This window comes from Cryptotermes secundus, unplaced genomic scaffold (assembly GCF_002891405.2).
Source record: "Cryptotermes secundus unplaced genomic scaffold, Csec_1.0 scaffold74, whole genome shotgun sequence".
NCBI classification, from domain to species: domain Eukaryota; kingdom Metazoa; phylum Arthropoda; class Insecta; order Blattodea; family Kalotermitidae; genus Cryptotermes; species Cryptotermes secundus.
The window spans coordinates 397,608-423,926 of NW_019745079.1; the positions used below are offsets into that span (position 1 = coordinate 397,608).

Below are 26,319 nucleotides of genomic sequence, written 5' to 3' on the forward strand. Positions count from 1 at the left end.
GTCCTGCTAGGTGGCAGGTCGCGATGCCTTTTTGAAACTTCTGGTCTCGATAAATGCCAAAGTAACATGAAGCTTGTCAGATGGTGGGATTAGCGTGTGATAGAGTATCACAATGTATGCAACACGTCACACACGCTACTGTCTTCCAGTCTTCTCTTTAGGCATCCTCACAATCTTCTTACAAAAAAAAAAAAGTAAATTTCTTATAGCATTGTTGCAAACATTTACACTGCTTGTTTCTTCCTCGGTATATGGCCGATCACGGCGGCCACGCTGAGTCACGAAATGTCTTCGCCCTCTCACATACTGGGATAGTAAGTTCGAACGTCACCCTAAGCATTAGTGGATATCTGCATTTTTCTGCTTTTTCTTGTGTATTTAGCGGTTTTGGGACTGGCTGGTCACTCGTCCAAGAAGTCCTGCCAACTGCCTACATATACGTAGTTCCAGACTAATTCCGAATAGAAACAGAGCAGAGGGCTTAATCCGTCAAGGAAGAAGAAGAAGAAATATGATAGATATATGATATACGTGTGTGTGTCCTCTTAACATTTTCTGAACAAACCGACGAATTTTCATGAAACTGAACATAAAATAGAAGCTTATGTAAAAATATAACTTTTCTGTTCCCCTCTTCCCGCCGTGCACCTGACACGAAGCCCAACCATTGTAATAGTTGGCAATAGATGCGATACGCACGGATGTGAGACGGACATGCTCGTATTGCGGTAGAGATCTGAAATAGGTCTCAAATCTAACGGTAAATGCCACTTTTTTATTTCAGTGTTATACCATTTTAAAGATTTCGTTGTCATGTACATTTTCCTAACCGCTGTTTACTCGTCGTTGCTAAGCAATGAAGCTCGTGTTGTAACACTTGCTTGAATGTGTGCAGTTCCCACGATATTATGACTTTAACAAGTCAGCGGCCATATCCAGGGCGAAGCTCGAATGCACTAGAATTGTCTTTTGTTAGTAACTCTAATATGGGCCGATCACAGTGGCCGCACGGTCTAAGGCATGAAATGTCTTCGTTCGAAAGCTGGTATCGTGGGTTCGAATCCCACTCAAGATATGGACGTCTGTGTGTGCGTTTATCCTGTGTTTGTCTAGTCCTCTAGGTAGGTAACAGTTTGCGACGGGCTGATCACTCGGCCAACGAGTCCTACCGTCTGTGTAAAAATGATTACGGAACTGAATTAGAGGCCAGGGCAGAATAAGGGGCTGTAGAAACATTGATGAATGAATGAACGAGTAACTGTGAAGTGATTCACATGTTAAGTTCCGAGAAACAGAAGATACAAGAGACACTTGATGTATGAGCTTGAAATTTTATGTTATTTTAAATATTTAAAATATGTTACAGTTTTTTTTTGTCGTTCAGCCTTCTGTATAATAAGAAATTTCTGCTCTAATCTCTTATTTCATTTTCTTTCTAATTAAGATGGAAGGAATACGCTGTTTGCTATGGAAATTTTGAAGGTATCAACAGGTTTACGTCACAACAAAGAATTCGAAACCTATCAACGAGCAATATTATTGTTTATCTGACAACTTTAACGGAATATATTCAATCTTCTTCGACTTATCGGATTAGGTTTTCTGGTCTGTACCAGTTTATTAATAACTGCTGAAATTATGCCTCTTTTAAACATCTGCTGCAACACCGTGCGCTGGAGAATGGTCCATCGTGAGGGTTCTGCCTACACAAGGCAACACCCACAAAAGATGGCATACGTGCCTCACGTGGGATTCGAAATCGTAATTCCAGCTTTAGAATATTCCGAGACAGTACGAACCATGCAACGCTCGGCGAATCTTTAGTTTAATGTCATATTCAGAGTTTTGAAATTATGAACAACTTATATGGACTATTTCTCATTCTGCCAACTTCTCCAGATTTATTAATAATCCCACTATAGACACAATATAGTCTCGACATTGACAGCGTCGTTAAACAACCAACTTTAAAACTGAAATACTTAGAATAGTGTAGTTGTGGTAAATCCTTACCAGAACATCATCTTTCCCTCTTTTATTTTTCTCTTGTTTCCGTTTCAGGATCTGTTCTTATATTTCTTCTCCCTTTCTTGTTAAATATTTATTATGGCCTTTATTTTATTCCACGTTTGTGTGTCTTTGTTTCTTTTCTTCTAAGAACAATCGCAGCCTACGTTAAAAACAATTAACAAAAAGCTGAAATCTTTGAGGGAATATATTCCATAGAATCTTGCCTGTAATTTCCTGTTTTAAAAACGAAACATCTCTTTGGAAATAGGAGGGTTCACTGTTAAATGACTTCGCCTCTGTCGCTAAAATACCGCAGGATGTGTATATATTCCATGGAACTTACATTCTGTATTTTCTCTTTTCACTTCGTATCAACTGAACCTGTTACTTTTCTAAGGTTCTGTCTGTCAGAATTATCATTGTCACATTTCCCACCCCAAATCGAGGGCATCTCCTACGCTTACTACTTAATAATACAGAATGCGCCAAAAACGTTCAGTACTGAAATGAAAAGACGTCCTGCTGATACCACTGTCTATTCATGTGAAGGCCCCTTGCATGACAGAAGCTTCTCAAATCCTGAAGAAATGGACCGATCACAATGTCTCCGTAGTGTTCTTGGGTGACAGTAAGAGCATTGCCTTCATCATCCTCAATGAAATATGGGTCTAATATACCGTGTGCTGCGACGGCACACCAAATCGTCACACGTGTACTGTGTAGCGGTTTCTGGATAATAACATCTGGCCGCTCAAAACCAAGGAAGCGAGTTGCCTGGCGACCACTTCCGTATGAGAGGAAATAATACTCCATTATGAATTTTTTTCCTCTGTCGAGAGACCCATTTCCAACAACAACTGCACAGCACAACTTCCTTTTCACTACTGGGAACACGTGCGGCTGGAGCTATGCCCCGTCGACAAACGCACTTGCGCGTTCGATATGCGTGAGTTTCAGTACTGCATATTTAGCGCATACTGTAGACGGAATTGATTCCCAGCAAGCCAAAATACACGGGGGGAGGAAAACAGTCTCTAAATGCCATGTGTTATTGACCCTTTAAAGTGAAGTGATACCTTATGTACCGCCTGATTTGTCATTAAGGAGGTCTATATCCCAGAAAGTGTCCTTGTAGGTTTCTTCCAATTCTCGTGATAAGAATCCGTTATATCCCTAAAAAGCACTAACCATCTGTCCTATGTAATGTAGGTGAGGCGTGTTTTCTCCGAAATTTTATATCAATATATGGATATTATTTGAAGTTCAAGCTTCAAAGGGATAAAAATAAAATCTTAAAAATTAGCCATTTTTTATTAAAAGAAACATTTCAAATTTGCAGGAACCCAGTAGGTGTACCGAATAAGAAACTGTGGTGAATGTCCGCACTTCATTCAGTCGTGGGAGCCGACAACTGGTCACAGCCAAATTGAGAGTGAGAGCATAGACTCCATTCGGAATTAAAGAGGCGTATCATTTGTTTCCCGGTATGATTCAAGAGAGAACCACAGGGCGTCGTTGAAAGCACTCACAAGATGATAATCATACTGAACACTGCGAGACTTAGCATGACCCTGAAAGCCGCCATTTGCATATGAACAGCTGCAGTTGGCACGGTAGCCGTTGTCCATGGGAGGATAATATTAATCTATATCTTCAAGATACAAGTTGTGAGGGTTTCGAGTAAATATATTTATCACAGGCTGTGGATCAGCCGCGGGCTCTCGCAGGAACGGTAATAAATACGTAAAACGGTAGGAATAAAGAATTTCTTAACTTGTTGAACGACTGTCAGTTTCCCTAGAAAGGCTTCGTTCAGTAGAGTTAGTTCACTAGTACTAGAAGTAAATTGGAGGATAATATTAATGTAGATGGTAAGCAAAATTAAAAGTAAAAGGTAAAGCTATCCCTGTAACAGGCCGTGGAGGCCCACAGGGTTGTGAGATGTTGAGGTTTCCACATTCTCTATACAATCGGCTCATAGATGTCGGCAAGGTTGTCAGCCTTAGGCGCCGGCCGCCGTTTACCCCCGAGAACATTCCAAGAATATTCCTGGTACTCATTTCTGCTAGAGTCTGAGTCGACCCCAGGGCCATAGTGCTGCTGGAAGGATTTGGTCAATTGAAAAAATACAATGACCTCATCGGGACTTGAACCCGCGACCTTCGGGCTTCTAGCATAGTAATTGATGGTAAGTAATGTTGCGAAAATGTAAACTCTATTCAAATAGCTCATGACGAGGACCAGCAACGAATTGTTCTGACCACCACAAAGAATATTTTAATAAAAAAAGAAAGAATTTATTGTCTATTTTGAGAGGCTATCACGTGACCAACAAAGACTCTGATTCGTGGAATTCTTTAGCGTCCTGCAAAGAAATTATCCTAATAAACTCGAACGTTTCGAAATCATTGGAAAAGGATTCCAGCAGCGATCATGGAACAGCAATAGTTATGCTCTCCTCAGATGTTCTCACAGATACGAGTTACTGAGGACGAAGTTGAAAGATGTGATTTCCCACTGTGATATGATATACATACCGAGTTTGGCTAATATCGGTCACTTAGCCGCGCCATAGCTCAAGCGGTTAGTAGCTGGCTTCCCACCGCGGCGGCCCGGGTTCGATCCCGGGTCTGGTCAAGTGGGATTTGTGGTGGACAAAGTGGCTCTGGACGAGTTTTCTCCGAATACTTCGGTTTCCTCTCCCAATCTTCATTCCACCAAATTCTCCATCATCATAATCACCCGGGGTAGGTTACATTAGGCCAATCAGTGGCCGCCGTGCCGAGTGGACCCAGTTGGACTCCACCCCCTAACAAGCGAATTTAAGAAAAACATTAATATCGGTCACATGGTGTATATTAAAACATCGTGTAATGTGGTAGGTAGGTACCAACATGCCTGATGAACCTCCTCCCTCGTCTTAAAGAGTTCTCTCCTGTACCCTGAAGATGATGACAGCAATTTCTTCCGAAACGCTTATGGCTGTCTACAAGAACTGTGAGTCATAATGTTACGAGAGATTGTAACCTTAATATTATACTTAACATGGGCAATTTTTATTTGAATTTGTACCGGTACACGAACACAGCCGGATAAAGCCCTTCGCACGTGGCGCTTATGTTGGAGGTCGGCATCCATCGGTCACATCCAAATGAAGGAATCTCCAGTACAAACCCTGTTCGCCTTCAGGTCTCTCTTGATCTTATTTCTACTCCTCTGAGCCGTCAGGACTCCACCCATACATCCTTCTGGTTACAACTCGACCAACTGGTATAGCTGACAATTTTTGTCGTCAGGAACCTCAGAGTATTATGTAACAAGACTGCTGATCCAGTGGCGTGCTGACATGTGTCTGCACTGCACGTTTCTATTGGTCCATATGTGGGCAATTTAACTCTTCGATTTTCTGTTTCATTTAGCTTCTGATGTACAGAACGGGATTGGGAAGTGTGTACTCCGTAATCTGGTACATGAAATTACAAAGACGATGTTTGAAGATCTGAGGTTTTCACTGTGGTGACTATTAAGAATGTCGTCTTCTGGGATGTGGTGCCATGTAGATCTTACGTGAACCGACGTTTCGGAGGAACGTCGGTTCGACACATCTCAGAAGATGGTATTCTTCATGATTTTTTAAGTCTATTACACACCTTAGAAATGGGAATAAGGAAATACAAATCAGTAAATATCTCAGATGTAGGATCTAATTTATAGCTGAGGAAGAGTTTGTGGGATATGTGGATTATTCCATTTATGGCCTTATGCAAACTAAACTTTTATGAATTATTTTACTTACTTACTTACTTATAGAGCTAAGGCCTTCTTGAGGAGAAGCCAAATCTGCAGCTACTCAAGAATTTCCCAGAATTTTATGGAACCAGAAGGTTCATTATCGTGTTCACAACCAAACCGCCGTCTAAAAATGGATAATTATTGCGGTCATAAATGTTTGTCGTGTCTTTGGTTTCGCTTTCATTTGCAATATAGTGCTGACTACGTAGGATTATGTGTTTATTTAAATATAGTAATTTGTTTTACTCATTTTTATATTGTTGTTTCTTCAATAATACATTTTATTATAAAGCCTAATATGATCGTATATTGCTTTGAAACGAATTAAATTTAAGAGTACAGTCTTCCTGAATGTGAAGCCGTGTAGTTTTATAGTTGGAGACCAACCTTACGGAAGCACCTCTTACCTTCATCTTCAGCCTAGAGGTGTATTACGTTTCTACTAAACTGCACAATACCACGTCTGAGCATATCCTATCTTAATATATGCCGATGTGAGAATCTCAAAGCTTATATATCGAGTAGATCTGATTTCATATTTTAGTGAACTTTCATCAGAAATTGGCATCTTATAATTCCAAACAAAATATTTAACAAAGCTGATGTCAACAAGTAAACGACTGTAGTTAAATTTCCGATAAATAAAAGAATTCTTCACCAAAGTGATGTCCAAACCGACTTGGGGCCCACTGAACCTCCTGCCAAATAATTACTGAGGCATAATCCCTGGGAGTGAAAAACATAAAAGATAAGCTGTCCACTAATCTACATTCAAATCCGAAATTTAAAATGTTCTGCATTCCCCCCCCCCTTTAATATTTATGATTTGGTTACAGGTTATCAAAATCTGCCTCCAGACATCCTTCGGAAGTATTCCATTTAAATCTGGCGTTGTTTCTTCCGCTGCTTTAGAACTACAGTGAAATCCTAGCTCCTTATTGACACGGCAAGGTAAGTGTTTTAACTGCCCACAGCGACAGTTCGTTCCGAGATGTTCTGTAAAGTTTAACGCTCAACATGTTTGCTAGGTGTGTAATGACGACAGAAGCATCGCAGTAATGTAAAGTATTTTTATTTTGTTTTTCTGTGGCTTATTTAAAGAAGCTGCTACTAACTCTGGAAACCAATGTCAAATTTACCTCGTTGCATCGTGAAATATTTCTTCCTTCCTTCCCTTCGGCGCTACAGCTTAGGGTGAGCTCTGTCCTCCTGAACATTCTGCCTCCATTCTTCTCTGTTCTTCATCTTTCCTCCCCGTCCTTTCACTTTCATCTTGCGGAGATCATGTACAACCTCCAACCATCACAACCTGGGTCTTCCAATCTTCCTTATCGCATACATTTTATTTTAGATGCTGATTATCTGGCTTCTGAACAATTCAGTTTTTACGGTGTGAAGTTCTTAGCCTCACGCCCAACCTCAACCTGGAGGGCCACGGTATCCCTCTTCGTCGGTCTCCTAGCCCTTGACCCGTCCGGTATGGGTGACCCCTACCAGTAGCTACGCTACCGCCCGCATAACTCTCAAGGACTCAGGAGCACTCAAACTCCACCAACACCATCGGTGGAGTCATGGAATTTTAGTTGTCTTTTTGCAAGAGCAGACAGGCTTTGAAGCTAACGCGTTTGTACCAACCTCCTTCCCCAGAACAAATTTTATTTTTATGGCTTGCGGTTTTCTTTATGGGGTTTTATTTTATGGCTTGTAAGAGTGAGGTCATATTGACTATCCTCTCATTTTGACCTCATATTTACCTACTATTCCAAGCTCTAATTATGGATGAATATGGAGCATTAGTAGAATTACAATTAGCAAGGGAAAATCGTAATTGTGATGGACGAACCTACCTCACTGCCGCTATATCCATCACAAACTCCATATGGACTGACCTGAATCTTGGTCTCTACAGTGAGAATCCGGCCACTAACCGTTTTTAGTTTTAAATCGTATGTCTTCACGCCACTGCAAAGTAAAAACTCGTCCATAAGGACAACATATCTTAACTGCAACAAAAATGTTCGCGTGCTCGGTGGTTTTCACTTTTCATACTCCATCAATGCTGCAAGGCCCGCCTGATACACATAAGAGTTAGGCTGTCGATATCCAGCGATCTTGCATAACTGCTGCTGCTAGAAAGTATCAGAAGAAACCACGAAATAATCTGCAATGGAATTTGGGATGCAAGAAATAAGCTATTATCATATTCATTTTAATTTAACTGTGACGGGAATTAATAACTGCAAATATTGTTCCTTCTAAAGGTATTGTTCTCCCTATTTTTTGTTGTTCATTTCTTATTTGGTGCATTCATTGTTGCTCTTACCAAAAGAAACTTCCGTTAATATATTTTCATGCCAAGATATAAACACTGAAGCCGAAAAGCAAAGAGTAATTTAGCTAGAACACTAATAAGAGATGGCAGGAAACATCTTCCTGATCCAATAGAACTGAGAATGTACAGAGCAGAATGGCCAGTATTTGTAAGCGTTGCGTTTAGGCGTGGCATGAATTTGTTTAGCGATGGTCACTCAAATGGAAGGTTTCGTAACGTCGCAATCAACTGTGAATAAACTGTAGATTTTAAAGGGTTCTGACGATGGTGGATGACACACAGAATTAGCGGATTTTTGGAAAATGATGGATGATGATGGAAAAAGTCCAAATCCCAGTAATTCCGCGTGAATAACTCATTGAAAAGTACGTGAAAAGACACCGGCGTAGCCTGATTTAAGATGATCCACATTTCTTCTGTGAATACTGAGGATTACAAGCAGAACCTCCCTTGGTTCGTCCTTCTTTTGACAGAAATGCCATTACACTGCCAGAAAACGTACAGTAACAATGTCACAGAAGAGCTCGTCTCTTGTTTTGGTAGACGTGCCCTTACTCTGCCAGAAGAACCATGGTGGCAGTGACATCAAGTTAGTTTTCAAGACGCTTTAGAATTGAAAAAATTATGACCATCTAAAAAAAACATTTCGAGCAATAGTTATTCAACTTTTTATTTTCTCAGTTGCTTCCGAGACTCAACCTAATTGTAGTTTATTGCCCATTTAGCAGCCCACACACTAGTCGGTTTTCTTTGCTGCAGTGGTCACTGCGAATAACTTTGTATCATATACTACAAGATGTTTCGTAAACTGTTGTCCGATCTTTGGTCTGTGTGCTGGAATGGTATTGCATGTATGAGACTTGCAGTTTTTACGTCGGTGAAAATAAATATTGTAGTCTTCTGGACTATTTCATTTTGTAATCTGATTGATGTTCTTCTCGGAATAATACCCCGCCTTCATATGACCTGAATATGGAGGCAAAATATTCTTTCGAAACTTCGGTAAATTTCTGACAGAACAAACTCTTGAGTTTTATCACTAATTTGTTTAATAACTTCTTATAGATCTTCTACATACTTGTTATCTTCCAGATTATTTATTCAGTTAAGATTATTATCATCTGGGATGTAATGCTGTGAAGTGTGGTAAACATAAACCAACTTTTAAGAGAAAAATTTTCTTCTACCCTGAAGAAGGAGGTAGTATGTTCTACCAAAAGTTGATATCTCTGTACCAAACAACACGGATTCACACCCAATTACACACCAGTCTTCATTGTCAAACACAACTATTTACGGGTATTTCATAACACATAATCGTAAGAGAAATCTGTGAGATGCAACATTATGACAGATCTATATTTGCTGCGAAATGGTTAGTACTCCTGCTTTTCATTTGTTAATCCCCAGGCTTGTTATGTCTTGCGGATACCAACCATCCTGCCTGAGCTTAGATTCGAGCGAACAGTGGAGTAACAACTCAAAATACATGACTGATTTCTTTCGAAACTTGTCGAACTTACCGTTTGAATTCGATACGACAATGTGTGCAGTCGTGGAAGAAATAAGAAACGAACAGAAAGAAGAACACACTGATGCGAGAATATCGATCCTTGTTTCGGTACTTGTTCCATTGCTTTTACGTAAAGAAAATGATAAAAAAAAGTTAAGCTAATAAACAATTTCAGTTCAATCTAATCAGTTTTATATCGTAACCTTCCGGTTTGTAATATCTGCTGTATTCTGGAGGAACGGGCTGTCTCCTTCTTCAAGTTAGAATGAACTTTGTTATCCGCCTATCAAACTGATTGTATCATAATTCTAATGACAGTTGTATCAATCTTAACCTAAATTTTTCAATCTAATTTATTTATTTTACTTTCAGTATTACATCCAATTAAGTACACGCATCTGATGAAGGAACAAAGATGAAACCTTAAGAGCAGTCTAATCCGTTTTCAAAACTCAGTATTTCGCATTCCAGAATTTCGAATTTCCTGAAACACAGATCCATCTATAAAATAATTCTTAACCTTCCAAGAGAGTGTACAAGCAGCGATAGCGCGTAACATAGGATCTGACAGCGGTGGTGAAAAATGAAATCATGGTATAAAATAGGAAGCAATCTTTGTGAACACCCTGTTACAAAACATTACTTTGCATTCTGGTCCATATGGACGCGACGGCAGACTGCGTGCGCCCCATATTTAGAGCTGAGCGTTGTTCGATACTTCAATAAGGTCTGAAAAGTCTTCCACCTGTGTGCAGAGTTACAGCAAGGGCAGTGAATCCGGTACAGCATGTGGGACTCCTTACTACAAGTCTGCTCATACAGCCGGACAGAAACCGGCAGCTTTACCGACTGCACTCTCGAAGCAGATGTTGCCTTTGTTAAACTGCATCAAATGTTGGATGACGAAATGAAGGTTGTAACTGGATGTATCTTAAGTAGTCATTCGACATGAAATTAATCTAACTCTCCGTGGCCTGTAGTCTTCAAGCGAACTATACCGACCGAGCGACCGCCGCTTGTCGGCTAAGTTGGTGATAACGGATAGAGAGTGTCAAGTGGTCAGCGCAACGGATCCCCACGGCCGTTAATCTCGGTTATTTGGACAGGAGCCGCTATTTCCTTGAAATAGCTCCTCCGTTATTCTCACGAGGCTGAGTGAACCCCGTTTCAGACCCACTACTTCTCAGCAAATCTGGTAGCCCCAGGAATCGAAACCTGAACTACTGAATATGTAGCCAGGAACTCTGACCACTAGACCACGGAGGCGGTCTGAAATAAATATAAAAAGTATTTTAAAAGTCAGTTCTCACCTCACAGAAAACACCGTCCATTTCAATTACAAAGTTAAATCTATTATTGCTCTTTCAGAAAATTGCATCGAACCCATAGATATACATCATGAGGAAAGAGCCGAATTACCGAATATTAAAACCTGAGATACATTTTGTTCACATGTGTGTTTCGAAGGGACGACGGCAGTCGTTACCATTCTCTGTCCTTTTCCGGTCCCAGTCTAGGCCGTAAGATTGGCTACATTCATCAAACTATTCGCAGTTTGCAGAAATATCGAGAAAAGTAATACAATGCAATATCACCCTCATTGACAGTTCTTGACGAAAATGCCGCACCTGATGCTGCCCTGCAAAACGTGTATAATTTATACGGCTCCTTCAGTAAACCTTGAGAAAAAGCGAAAAAAAAAATACATTCATTCGGATATTAGGAAAAGTTTTAATTCGGGAAATGTTTGCCAGCATTCGGAATCTTTCATCGCTTGATGTAACAATTTAACAAATACAATGGCCGGTTTAAACTGCTATATCAGTATGCTCAGAAGAATGGGCGGTAGGACTACTTACAGGACACTGTCACCTCAAAGGACACCTGTTCAAACTGGGACTAAGTGATAGTCCCACTTGTCAGAGGTATCAGTCAGAAAACGTAAGAGCCACACATATCCTGTGTGAATGTGAGGCTTTAGCTTATTTAAGACTACGTCACTTGGGTCAGTACTTTATGGAACAAAGTAACTATTTTGACGCCCCCACATCTAAAATCCTGCGCTTTATTCGAAGAGCGGGGTTCCTGAGGGAATAATTAAAAAAAGGGAAAGAACAATAGACCACTGAGGTCGCGGTGCAAGAGCCGAGAAGGCCTACCCCTCATACATTCATTCATTCTGAGAAGAACATCGAAGCTCCTCTGGATTAGCAGGTTCTGAACTTAACCCCGTAGCTTCAAGAAGCATTCACTTCAATGTTCGGTGAAACTGTCCAAAATATAAAGAAGGCCAAGGAAGATGATTATTGAGTTGTTTTATGACCGTCAAATTTTGTTTTTTATCCTAAAAGGAGAGAGAATTGGAGGTACTGAATTTCTTCTCTATGGTCCTACAGCACTTTGGACTTTGGCCGCTTTTCAGTATCTTGGATATTGGTGGGATAGCCAGAAGGAAAGAGACCACTATAAAGACCAAGGTGTAGGTGGGTGAGCAATATTAAAATGGGTCTTAGAGAGATAAGATGGGATGGTATGGATTGGATTGATCTTGCACAGGATAGGGAACATTGGAGGGCTCTTGTGAACCTTCGGGTTCCATAAAATTCTGGGAAATTCTTGAGTAGCTGCAGAATTGGCGGCTCCTCCAGAAGGGCTCAGCTCCATGAGGTAATCTCTACACAATCGGTATGATTCTTTGGACGGGGGATCAGCCGCAAGGCCGCTACATATACATGACAACACAAATACAGAATAAACTCAGACAGACATCCATGACACGAATGGGATTCTAACCCACGACCCCACTGTTCGAGGGAGCGAAGACGGTTCACACCTTAGACCGCACAGCCACTGCGATCGACGTGGGTAACTGTACCATAGAGAATACTTACTTGTGAGATAGGCTGTAGAAAACTGTTTAATGAATAGATTCTGCCAATATTATTTCGGTGAGGGAAAGGAAAAATGTGATTGGTGGGTAGTACGCATGCGGTAGATGAGAGGTGCATACAGAAGTTTAATCTGCAATTCATTTGGGAGGATAATGCTAAAATAGTTCCTAGAGATATTGCGTGTGGATATTTGTGGCTCGTACAGGGACCAGTGGCTAGCTCTTATGAACATTGTAATTAACCTTAGGGTCACGTAAAAAGAGAGCAATTTCTTGACTAGCTGAGGAATTAATTACGTTCTCAAGAAGGTCTCTGATCCATGGAGTTGCATAGTTTCTCTGCTTATTGTTTCCGAGTGTGAATTATGATAATGAAGTATCTCAATGACAAGGCAATGTACCGGTGAGCAACAAGACAGCAATCAGTGAAACTCTGCTGGCGTGTGGGCGGTAGACACGTTCTCTTTGTTCTTAGAAACAAAAGTTTTATAATCAGTATAATGAATGCTTTGGTGTATCATTTAATATTTCTAGACTATTTGATCTGTGCCTGTCGAAAAGAAGGGTGTAGATATAAATTATTTACCTTGAAGGTTTAAATTCTTAATCTTGCTCAATCTCATTATACGTGTATCATATCTGTACATAAATATCCTTCTTAAAAATCTAATAATTACTCAGATAATCAAGAAATTCACAGTCTTTTAACGAACCCGAAAGTTCATAAGCGTGTTCACAAAATCCCCTGTTCTGCTCACTATTTTGAATCACACGAATCCAGACAACAACCCCATACACTATTCCCTTGAGTTCTACTGCAATAATATCCCTTTATGTCCACCTTATGTGATTTGTGTCTAGCCTTCAGGTTCTTCGAGCATAGACATATTCTTAGCTCTCATGCGTGCTACGTTCCCCGTCCATTTAATTTTCTGTGATTTGATCATTTATAATATTGTTTTGAAGAGCCTAACCAACTTCCCCTCACTTCTTTCCCCTTACGTCGATATGTATATACTCCTTATGATCCTGTTCTCGAACACACAATGAATGCTCTTCAATCACTAAAACATACCCCTGTTCACATTCATATAAAGCAGGTCCTAGACAAAGGGTGGCAGAGGATAGACAGTGTTTATGTAGAGTCTGCTTTAGTATGCTGTGCTGTAGTCGAGTGCACATGTAACGATTTATCATTTATGGCCCGGAGTGTACGGTTACCTATCCTAATATATTGTCACGTATTGGGGATGGCGTGACTAATAATAGTTGGTTTCAGATTTGATGATTGGATTTATTGGACGTCTCTATTACAATTAGAGTTGATTACAACGCTCAAACATTGAACTCCTTGAAGATAAAAATCTCTATCTGTGTCTCTCCTGGTTCTTGAATTGACTCCAGTCTGTACTCCTCTATTAATCAGTACGAATGACTCATCCCTGAGAATCAGTTACGTGTCCTTTCATGACCCTGTGCGGACCACAGACGGAACACCATGTCTTACAGTTCCTCTGTTGTTCTGCGTATTCGTTGTCACGACAATTCTTTGCTCCGGGAACAATATTTCCTAGCTGTTGTCTAGGAACAGATGTCTTTGTTTTGTTTCTCTGACTGCGCACTTCCGGCTTTCAGTAGTCATGTCAAAATATATAGATATGTAATTCTTCTATTTTCCTCTTGCCTATAGCTGACCTAATATAGAATATCCACATATATTCTGTCATTGCTATTATATATGGTAGTCATGGGTGCTGAAGTGGTGTGCAAATTTTGCAGTAGTGTCTTTAATCGTGAATTGAATGTTTATTTTCAATTTTTGTGCTAGTGTTAACATTCATTGAAAATTCATCCTATCATCTTTTCTCGAATTCTTCTGGTCACGTGCACAGAATTCTGCACACGTTACTTCTCACTCCATTTGAGCTACATTTCCAGCGCACAGTACTAAGATTAAACAAAATATAGTTCTACAGAGTGAAGTTTATGTAGGTACAAGGATATGGTTATATTTGCAATTGTTAACAGCGCTGCTTGTAGAAATCTGTTGCATTAAATTTTCGCGATTCTGTACCGGCACTTCGTTTCGCTATGAAAATTTATATTGCCTTTTTGAATCCGCTTTATTACGATTTAATAGCGATGTTCTATAATAGACAGAGCGCAGACAGTTCTCTAATGGACTTGGCAGTAATACTGAAGCAATTATGGATGATTCGCCAAGGACAGTCCAATTCCAATTTAGTGAATTTAATTTGGCCATAATCTCAACTGCCACTAATAGAATTTTATTGTTAAAGTATCCTACTCCCAGGGTAAGTAGGCCGCTTCTTGAACCAAAATGTAAAGATTTGACTTTCATTATTACTGATGTAAAGAAACTTAGCTTGAATTCTGAGGAGAAGGCATTGTTGAATCTGTATTTTTTAAGCAGATAAAGATGGCACAGTATCCACTGACTGCCTAATCCCAAATGAGAACAACAACAACTTTTATCCTAGTCATTTTAGGCATATTACAAGAAATCAAACACTGGTAATATCCTATCTCCCGGGAAATATTGAAACCGGACACATTATAATACAGGAGTTTTTAGAGTTACTTTTGAATAAAGAGATAATTTGTATTTACTTTTCATTATTTGGTCAAACGAAGGGAAATTCGTACTTTTGAACTAGTGCTGTTTCTTGCGGAGTAAAACTTAAGTGTCTTATTGAATCAAAAATTTTTCTGTGCAAAAATTGTATTTGCGGAAAGAAAGACAGGAACAGCATTATCGTATGTCTACTTGTTGGTCAGTTTGCTTTTTTTCTGGTTTATTTCACTAACCATCTTATAACAATGTTGTTTTATACTTCTATTCATTCCATACTTCTTACACATTAGCTTCAGTGTAGGTTAAACATGATACTCCTATTCTTTATTGCTCTGTGGCCTTACCGACCATTATAATACCTTGTCTCTGATAAAACTCCTTTGCCTTCCGATATTCTATGTAAGAACCATCCGAATACACAAAATTAATTTTGTCTTCTGGTACCTACAGACAGACCGCCTCTGTGGTCTAGTGGTCAGAGTTCCTGGCTACAAATCCAGAGGTCCCGGGTTCGATTCCTGGCGCTACAGATTTTTTCTGAAAAGTAGTGGTTATGGAATGGGGTCCACTTAGCCTCGTGAGGATAATTGAGGAGCCATTTCAAGGAAATAGCGGCTGCGGTCTAGAAAATCGAGATTAACAGCTGTGGGGATTCTTTAGGCTGACCACGCAACACCCTCTATCCTCTAAATTTGGCACTAACTTCGCCGACAAGCGGCGGTCGCTCGGTCGGTATAGTTCGCTTGCGGATTAAAACCACGGAGTTTTAGTTTTTTGTTTGTTTTATCTACAGGTAGGAAACATTACTTTTCAGTGCTTAACGGAATGCGAATTAAGGGTGTGTCAAAATAGGATGGGTTGGAGAATATCTTAACAAACAGAGAGGAAGTGACAGGTTGCTAGAGGAAGTTACGTAAGAGAAGCTTCATAATTTGTATTCGTTACCAGATATTATTACAATGATGAAATCAAGGCGAATGCGATAGGCTGATCATATAGCATGTATGGGAGGAACGAAATATGAATGTAATATTTTAGTCGGAAAACCCAAAACGAAGAGAACATTCGCAGGGCCTAGACAAAGATAAGAGGATAATAATAAAATCGATCTTGAAGACAATCTCTCCTAGATTGTGACCAAATTAATTTGTCTTCTGTTAAGGACCAGTGTCAGGTCCTTATAAACACTGTAATTGGTCTTTGATTGTCATAAATTGTGGGAAACTTGTTAAACAACTGAAAGACTATTGATATATGGAGAAGTCAGTTATGGAAACTGAATTTAGAATTCCTAATAAAGTCTTAAGAACAAATATTTGAAAGGTAAAACGTTTGACATTTTGTACTAAGCGAAACTCCTCTAACTACAACGTCGAGGTGTCCAATTGCGTGTCTGTTCACGCTAAATTGCACGCAGAAGGAAATGAAAGTACGAACTGCTGCCAGTTAGTCAGGTATGAGACTTTTACATTTGCAGCAAAAAGCAGGGGAACATATGCCCCGCACTCTTCATGCCGTAATACTTTTGCCTATCTAATTGCTGGTCTCTCGAGTTAAATATTGGGTACGTTCAGTAATGTAGTGATGACAGGGGGTCAATTACAAGCATCACACTTGTCGGCTACTAATTGTACATTTCGTCTACTGAAGAGGGTCTTACTATAATAATGATTTTAAAAAATGATGCAGTGCTATAGGCGTCAGGATTTTAGTGTTTCGTCTGATTACGTGTCTTTCATGCCACTACTAGTTATTATACAGAGTCTCATCTTCATGATACTAATTTATCGTCTGAACTTACAAGTTGTCTATTGCAAATATACAAAGATATTTGGCACAGTGAGCATCTTGTGTCTCTCAGCTCGTTAAGCCTGTGGAGTACAGTGGTTACTGTATCTAACTGTTATAGCATAAAGTAACTTTCTATTTTACCAATATGTATTATTCACTGATCTGAGTCTTAGAGTCAATAGTGTTTATTTCCCCAAAATAGTGATAATAGATTAATTTAAGTGAGTGATACGTAGAGCTTTAGAGGGTTGCGCGTGACGAAAATAACGAGCTCTGTTTCAGATGTTTCGATTTATTAGCATTTCGGTTAGCGTCTCTCTCAATTACAATTAATACAGCGCTATCGCTAATTTACACAATTTACAGTTCAACTTCGCACACGCACTAGGATTCTCAGTTTACACTAGTCGACTCCTTGCAACGGATCTTAACACAGAAACTAGTGCTTCAATTCATTATGAAGTCTTCTCGTTATTTCGTCTACAATACTCTGTACTCTTCTGTACTCAATCTTCGCAATTCACTAAGGACAAGCTCCATTCTTGTCCTTGTATTCTCAACTGCTGAACCCTCATGTACTCTTTTCTGTGACAGCTTCGTGTCCGTGACTTATGGCTTCTCGGCTATGACTGACTGCAATCAAAGTCAAAGTCACATTGCGACTGACGGTCATCAGTCTGTCTGCGGCTCATGACCAGATATTTTTCTTATATGAAAGTTACTGTCCTGTTCATTTGGGGCGCCCTCTCTGACGAGAGGTCGGGTCTGTCATTTGTCAGTCATAGTCTGTGTTAGTAAGTCCATTGTTAGTATTTACATATATTTACAAATTTAATCTTAATTCCTATTTCTATGTACAATATATATAAGGCCTCTGTCAATCCAGGCTCAGTACAGCAGATTATGCCCTATTTCTAGTAGTATTCGCTACCACATGACTGCACTCGACCTTCAATATTCCCTTTAAACCTTCGGCACCGACCCCAATGAAAACACCTATTATTGAAGACGTGTTTACAGTTCTGTGTCTTAGATCTGGATATGGTGCAGACCACATTGAAAAGAAGTCACGTGATAGCTATCTCGCCAGTCCATTGTTGTTCCTATTCTTGCGTAGCAAGGAGGTATAAACATTCCTCCTATTGTTGCGTGAACTAGAAACGGATTTTTACCAAGGATCTGTCTTCAAGGAAGATTATTTACCAATCCGTTGCCTAGCAATGCGTGTACATGTAACAATATCATTTGGATGAAATGCATACCTCAGTGGTAACGTGAAGCTCTGGGCTCCTTCAACGTATCTCTTACACTGCCTGATAATTTTCAGATCCTAAAATTTCTACCAGTTTCCTCACGAAACGACGCTGAATCGCTTCTCCATTTGTGACTATGAGGTATAATAAGTAGGTAAGTAAAAACTGTTCCGCTCATGTCCTTTGAAGTTCTCTATGATTAATTAAGTTCAGCCGTGACAACGCCTGGTGAGCGGAGGCATAGCTCAACTCATTCTTAACCTCGGCACCAGGTAGCGCCCGGCGGATGACCTCCCAGGAAAATAGACCCTGCATTGGGGAGTGGACGGTGGGCCTCTCAGCCAGTCTGGAAGCTGTGAAGACGAAAACAATGAAACCCCGTTTTAATGCTTGACCAGTCAACAACCACCATACTCATGCCAATCCCAAATTCATAACCGTGTTGTGTAAGCCGTTGTGTTACAAATGCGTTATTAAATTATCTAAGCACTGCTAGTCATAAATGTAATAACAGGGAAGCACAATTGCAGGGCTGACACCTTACTTGTTCCGAGAACTGCATTATCTCGAATTTGGGCCTTTATATTAAGATTCAGATTAATATAGTTGCTTCAGTACACCTGACTTTCAGTTTCATGTCACATAATTTTATTATGTTTTGTAGCGGACTCTTTACCAAGACATAGGTGGGCTGACAAAATCAAAATGGATCCTAGAGAGGTATGAAGGGGCGGTATGGATTTGATTGATCTGGTTCAGGATTAGGACCAGTGTAGGGCATTTTTGAACACGTTAATGAACTTTCAGGTTCCATAAAATGCTGAGAAGTTCTTCAGTAGCTGCAAAATTGGCAGTTTCTCATGAAAGTCTCAGCCCCATGAGTGAGTGATTGGACTCGCTAGAAGTACACAGAATGGGATTCTTTGAAAATGAAATGCTAAGAAAAATACTTGAGCTTAAAAGTTACGGAACTATGGAGAGAATTACATAGTTACCACTTCATAGACTCCACTCTGTAACGAAACATAGAAGCTGAGACGAGGGGGCATTTAACAGGAAAGGTGAGATGAGAAATTACACGAAATTTAGCAGGAAAATCTGAAAAGAAAATAATATTTAAACTCAGGAGTACATGCAATGACATATCTTTAAAAAAATTCTTGTGATGTTATGAACTGAATTCGTGCAACATAGACAGGGTCCAGTGGAGGAATATTACGAATATGTTAATCAACATACAAGTTCTTTAGAAGGTGAAGTATTTCTTACCCAAATGTTTGATTATTCTTCATGGTCGCAGAGATTCGTCTGCTCACACTCGCTTGACAGAAATCAATTTGTTACTTGGAGATCTGGTCACAAGTTTGAAAATCCTGTGGGGAAAACTTACTTCCAAAGAACCTCAGATTTATGTTAAGGTAACGCGTACCTTCCATCTTAATGGTATTTGCGCGAAATCCTTGGAAATGACAGGTGTGATGTGTATTCTTCAATACTCTTAGGTCTCCAGGACGTCTTAAGTCAGTAATACTATCATGTCGTTTTACTTCGAGTTTTGCCGTTGTCTTCAGTAGCATTACGTGGGTTCTAGGACCCAAATGTCAATTAAAATCCAGCATGTGTATAACTTTCGACACCAATTTTATAAATACATAAGAATATAATGCCTTTAGGACACTTGCTTTTAGCATCTGTCTCATATGCATTTATGCCTATTCACATGACTCTGTAGGCATGTAGAATTGTCAGATGGAAGGATTACTAATTAGTGATGGCTTGTAAAAGGATTTGGAAATAAGAGGCCGTGGTCTAATCGCGATACTTTCCTGGCATTTATCTATAAGGGTTTAAAAACACGAAAACCCTAGTCATGACAGCCGATGGCTCAGAAGATACTCGAACCGAAGCCCTCCATAATACAAGTCTACCCCGTTACATCTACACCTGATCGGTGTCTACTGCTATCACTTACATCTTGCTGTGTTTGTTTTCTCTACAGGCTCAAAGTTTCTCTGTAGCTAATGCTCCTGCAACTCCCACTCGTTGAGTGATTAGTGACTATTAAATTCACACGGACTCTGCCCCGTGGATTTAGTCGGTTACGTCTGCAGAGACAGAGCGCCCCTGAAAGTGAAGTAACATCTGCGATGCACAGGCTCCTTGTTACAATAACCTCAACATCAATCACCGGCTGGCGAAACTGGAACAGAACTCTCACCGGTCCCCGGGGGCACAATCTTGGGGAGGGGCACTCAAGCCGAGGTGGGCCGGCTGGACGGTCGGGATTTTGACGGCCCCGCTACTGTGGAATGCTAGCCAGCAGTAAAATTTAAACAAAAAAAAAATCTTATATCAGGAAGTCACAAACCGTGCCTCAGGAGAACCGATCGCAGTCTGTCACGTGGCAACTGTCTTCACGTCTTCTCACATTCGTTTCACGACGTCATAATGTACATGTGTGCTGCGCAATTTCGAGACCCTTAGTTGAAACTCTGGCGAGAGACCGGCTTCCCTACGTTGGACATGTACAGCGAGGAATTTTACTTTTTGACCGTTTCCATGATTCTGCGCTTCACAGCGACCGAACCGCCGTTTGCAGCTAGATGCATATGAATTTTGCAGAAGAATCAGCCAGTGGCTTTCGCAATGAAGTAGTTACAATGCACGTATCACAGGAAGTGTTGAAAATGCTGTACGTCTACATGTAGATTTTTTTTTGCAGTTAATTTTTTCGTTAAGAAACACAGGAGCAACAATGCTTCTTGCACTTACAGCACACCGGACACCAATTTTCACTGGATAGAGCCGGACTTTGTGGGTTAGATGTTGATTCTGTGAACTCCAGTAACGAGTCTTCTGTGTATCTAAGTATCCCTGCAAGTAAAACAACAATTCATCACAAAAGAATATTAATTGCGGATCAATCCAGAACTCAAATGACGCACCGTAGAAACTAACTGCAAAAATGAACCCTGCTAAGGGGATCGCGCTGCTGCAAGCCGTGGATTGCTGTTCATTTATAATGTCTAACCTTCAGCAATTATTTTGCCGTTCTTACCCTAGACTCTGACAAGCCAATCTCTTCAGGTAGATATTTCAGTGATTTTCTAGGTTTATGTTCTACTCTGGCCTGTGTGTCATCTAACATCTCCTAAGTAAGCACTTACGTTTTTGATTATTTTCTATTAAGACGCCCATTTTTCTAAGTTTATTCACCAAATTTGCAAATGGTCTGTCGCAAAGAACATCTTAATTTAAACTAGAACTCGTTTGCCGTCTACACTCTTATTAAATTTCAAACTTAATATTTAATAATAAGTTTGTGCGTGTGAATTTACTACAAGAACAATTTTTTATAAAAATATCTAACGCCGGTAAAATATGAAGGTCCGGAAAGACACCTATATTTATGTTAAGATACTAAATTTGGGGAACAACTGCACTATACGCATTGGACTCTATTTATACATAGAGGCAGGCTGTAAAATTTTGGAGGGAGATGGGCATTGCAATGCTGTCACAAGCAAATTCTTCACTGCCATTTAATGCTACAATCTTCTTCTCCTATTAGTAAACACTTGCTAACATACATAAGAACAAAACAACAGACGTTAGCGTTTTGTATATAAGGAATGAGATGTTTTACTCTCTTTCTTTCCAGGATGTTCATTACATTTATGATCCTTCATTCTGTGTCCTGCAACGGCTCTGGAGGAGATAAATCTGCAAACAAAGAGAATGATGTTCTCTTAAATAGAAATCACCTGAAAAGGGTAAAGCCAGTTACTAGGGTTATGACAAATGGGCTACAAATTCCGGTTTGTCCATCACATGCCCCAATTACTGCTGTATAAATGCCGTGCTGCTTTTTGTGGAGGTCAGCCACTCGAAACCTTGTCCCGTCGGAGGTGCCATTGTAAGACGGTGAATCATTATGAGAGTTTTGTCTTAAATTGGAAAATTGATTATTTATGTCAACATGTTGACCACGGAGTCTCCACGACAGTCACAAAGCACAGATGTTATTTTATATAATATATTATTATTTCCAACGCCATTGTGTAATGTTGCTCTGCCATTTGGAAAACTAACTTTGTAACGCCATAATATGATTTTATATTTTACGAGCTATTGTTAGCATGATTAGCTCAAGGAGGATGAGATGGGTGAAATGTGTAGCACACATAGCAAATATGACAAATAAGTGGAACAGTTTATAGATAAAAGGTAAAATATAGCAATACTTTTTTTTTGTTGCTTTTCAGCTTTGTTTTACAAAACGGTATTAGGAAAGAACAATAAAACAAGAAGAGATTAAAATTTAGTAGGATACATCATACAAGATCCTGCGCTTCATTTGAAATGCAGAATTGTTTAGGGGATAATCAGAAGAGGAGGCACAATAGATCACTGTGGTCGCGGTGCAAGGGCCATTCATTCATAGTAGGATACATCAGCTTCGGGTTATGCTATGTTTAAAATTTATTGGCGTGAAGTATAAAGAACATGAAGAGAATCACAGATAATTAATAGATGTTGTAACGGATTTGCTCAAGGCGTTGTTAGGCAACGGCTCAATAATCACCCAGCGACCGACTTGGAAGGAGAAACAGAAGGACTTCCATCTCTAGACCAGGTCCGAAATACTCGAACACAACAATAGGAAGAGTGGTTTCTATTGCCAGGTAGCAGCCAGCGCGCCAGTTGTCTGACTAAATAGCGATCACGTGGTAACCCCAACAGAAGCGTCAGTTACAAGCCGTGTTTTTTGTGCGTTGTTTCGTGCAGCAGTTATACATATAAAGCTAGTTCGCTTGTAGCTAGTTCAGTGGAGAGAATGAGACTAGAGGGTTGAAGTCAGCCACACGAAATTCGTTTCAAGAAAAATTAGACGTCGGCTTGCGAAGAATTAATGGACGATTTGAATAATTTATGTGTGCTGTAGTAGAGTGATATTGGGAATGTGCGATTTAGTGAGACTTTCGTAGTTCCTGTGTAAAATCCGTTGACAGAAAACAGATAGTGAAAACATTGCCAAGGCTTAGCCATTGTTGAGATATGTTGCGTAGCAACGGCAAGTACAAGAAGATATAGGAGATTTTATTTATGTGCTATAATTACAGTAATCTCGAAAGCGTAAGACCTAATTGTAGTTACGACTAGTGAATATCCAGTAAATTTATTTGTCTATCCAAACGCGGGTGTATAGTCACGAAAACATGTGACAAAATTTTGACAAATCGAAAAAGTTATATTTGGAAATATATAAAAATTCCATTCTTGAAAAAGAATAATGTTGGAGAATGGTTGTTTCCACTGAGTCCAGAATCATGTCATTTCTCTGAATACGTGAAAATTATAATATATAAACCTATGAGTTTACCTGTAGTTTCACATGCGTGTGAAATTTTGTTTTCGCATTAAGGGAAGGGTGCTGAGGGGAAATTTAGAGAAAGTATCGGGAAGCTGGTGGAAGCCTCATATTTAGGAGCTTCATAATTTGAACGCCTCGCCAGATGCTGTATAATCAAGTGTAATGCGATGGACGGAGCATACAACACACCTGAGTCAGATAAGAAATGCGCACAAAATTTTAGTGCGAAAACCTTAAATAAGGAGACCACGTTGTAAACACTAGGCTTAGTTGGAAAGATAATATTAAAACCGATCTTAAAGGAATAGGATTGGAGGGTGTGGACCGGATTCATTTTCCTGAGGATTCAGCCACTAAAATATTCAGAAGGAAAACTGCTGAAGTAAGAGATTTCAGCTTATTTCAGGAAAATATATGCCACTGAGACAACAGATTTAACATTAGGGAGAAGTAAGAAGCTGAATTATGTTTGTATCAGAAACATAATAAATCGCTGCAAACTTTGTGTGTGAAATTGCAAAGAAAATGTATGGAAAATATTTATATTCCTAATTTTGAGTAATTCTTTCCAATCTTCTTTGTTTTAAAGATTTTTTCATTAAGAACATTCCTTAACAACCTATCAAAATTTCTTCTTAAAAATTCAAGGTTACTGAAATTTCCGTAACACTTTTCTACAACGACATTGCATATGTGGTACGCTGAGAGTAAAACATTTTAACATTATGTAAAGAGGGACGACTAATCTGTCAGCTATACAGTCCATGATGAACCTTGGTCTCTGTTTTAAAGTTTCTTAATCTTATAGACAATCAGTAGGACTCCTTGGGCTGGGGTCATTCCGCCTCAAGAAAACACGAACATAAAATAAAAGCAGGCAAGTACCCATACATCGAGTGGGATTGAACCCTGATCGAGCGAAAGCAGATCAAGCCTTAGACCGCGCGGCCACTTTGATCGACAAAGAGAGTATAAATGTGCACTGTCTCAGAGAGATAGAAAACGATGACGTAATAAACGAGAAAATGAGGTACGAACAGATGAAGTTGGAGAGAATATTCGTACTAAGTCGTGGCACTGTGTATATATGCTTTAAAGACTGACAAAACCCCTGAGGTCGAGGATTAAGAAGAAAATATCTAATAATACATTTATTTACTGTGCGTCTTCGGCAATGATCGAATCGTCGGTTTAACTGGAGCTCAGCAATATGAAAACAATTGTCGCCCTGCGTAAATTTTGCCATACTTAATTTGTTTACAATATTATTCCTGGAGAGAATGGAACTATAATTTTCCAGAATGATGTTTTTTTTATTGCTACTGAGGTGGGACTAAGTCCCACGTACTGCGGCCACTTCTGGCCTATTGTACCAGCCCCAGATGATAGGTGAGGGTGATTGTAGAACAATTGGTGTAATGAAGATTGGCAGGGGAAACCGAAGTACTCGGAGAAAACCTGCCTCAGCGCCACTTTGTCCACCACAAATCCCAATTGATCAGACCCAGGATCGAACCCGGACCGCCGCGGAAGAATAATGGTAATAATAGCAATTAGTATGTGAATATTCAATGAAATTGGTGGGTATATACGATCGTTAAAATTATGCAATCAATAATTAAAACAATAATTATATGAAAACAAAAACTTCCGTGATTTCAGTCCGCAAGCGAACTATAACGACCGAGCGACCACCGCTTGTCGGCGAAGATTTAGAGGCAACTTTCTGCGGATAGAGGGTGTCGCGTGGTCAGCGCAACGAATCCCCACGGCCGTTAATTTCGGTTTCTAGACCGGAGCCCCTATTTCCTTGAAATAGATCCTCAGTTATCATCACGAGGTTGAGTGGACCCCGTTCCAGACTCACTACTTCTCCGGAAAAAAAATCTGGTAGAGCCGGGAATCGAACCCGGACCTCTGGATCTGTAGCCAGGAACGCTGACCACTAGACCACAGAGTTCAAAATAAAATTAATTTACTTTGTGCATAGTTAAATATACTAATTGTGTGTTAATTGTCATTGTTCAAATATTACAGTATAACAGTTTAAAATTGGATGTGAAATATACAACGTAATACTTTGCATCAAGTCGGGGTTTGATATTCAGTTTTGTATTGTTAAAACGTAAATGTAAGTTGCAAAATGGGGACTGCGAACATTTTGCTCTTCCTTAGGTTATTAGGATTATAGATAAAAAAAATATTAAAGGGATGGGTGGAGTATAGGAGAGACGAGAAATGCATTCAAAATCCGAGAAAGCCTGAAATGATAGTAAAACATGAGAGACCTATGTGGAAATCACAGGTTAGTATAAAAATTGGTCTTAAGGGGAAAAGAATGTGAAGTGTTGTACTGAATTTAACTGGTGGAGTTTTGGGAACACGATAGAGAAATTTTGTGCTCCATAAGTTGAGGAATTCATTGGCAACTTTGGCAACTGACAAGTTTCCAAGGAAGTCCCTTATTTCGAAAGTACAAGTAATAAAATTGGACAGTGAAGAAAAATATGTGCAGAATATTTTAATGGAGTCGTGTAATTAAGCATCCTGTTGCATTACTATATCTAAAACGGAAGTGAAGACAACACCACATCCTGAGACAGCGAACAACACACGAGCAGGGGGCAGAATTTCAGATTGCAAACGTAACACAACAATGGGCTTACGAATAGAAAAAACAGGCTGCTGCAATATAACATCCGAAGAAAATGAAACAGATGTAAAGAAGTGGGCGACGCCCCTTGTGATGTGTAATAAGAATTTTACAC

At 39.7% G+C, this 26,319-nt stretch overlaps 1 long non-coding RNA gene across 1 annotated transcript in view; it reads left to right on the forward strand.

Annotated features, from left to right (window-relative positions):
• LOC111874835 overlaps positions 1–22,333 on the forward strand; it is a 67,497-nt gene extending 45,164 nt beyond the window's left edge. The window contains exons 2-3 of the long non-coding RNA XR_002844620.2: positions 6,639–6,753; positions 21,839–22,333. This is a non-coding gene — a long non-coding RNA (uncharacterized LOC111874835). The remainder of the gene's footprint in view (positions 1–6,638; positions 6,754–21,838) is intronic.
• The last annotated feature ends 3,986 nt before the right edge of the window (positions 22,334–26,319 follow it).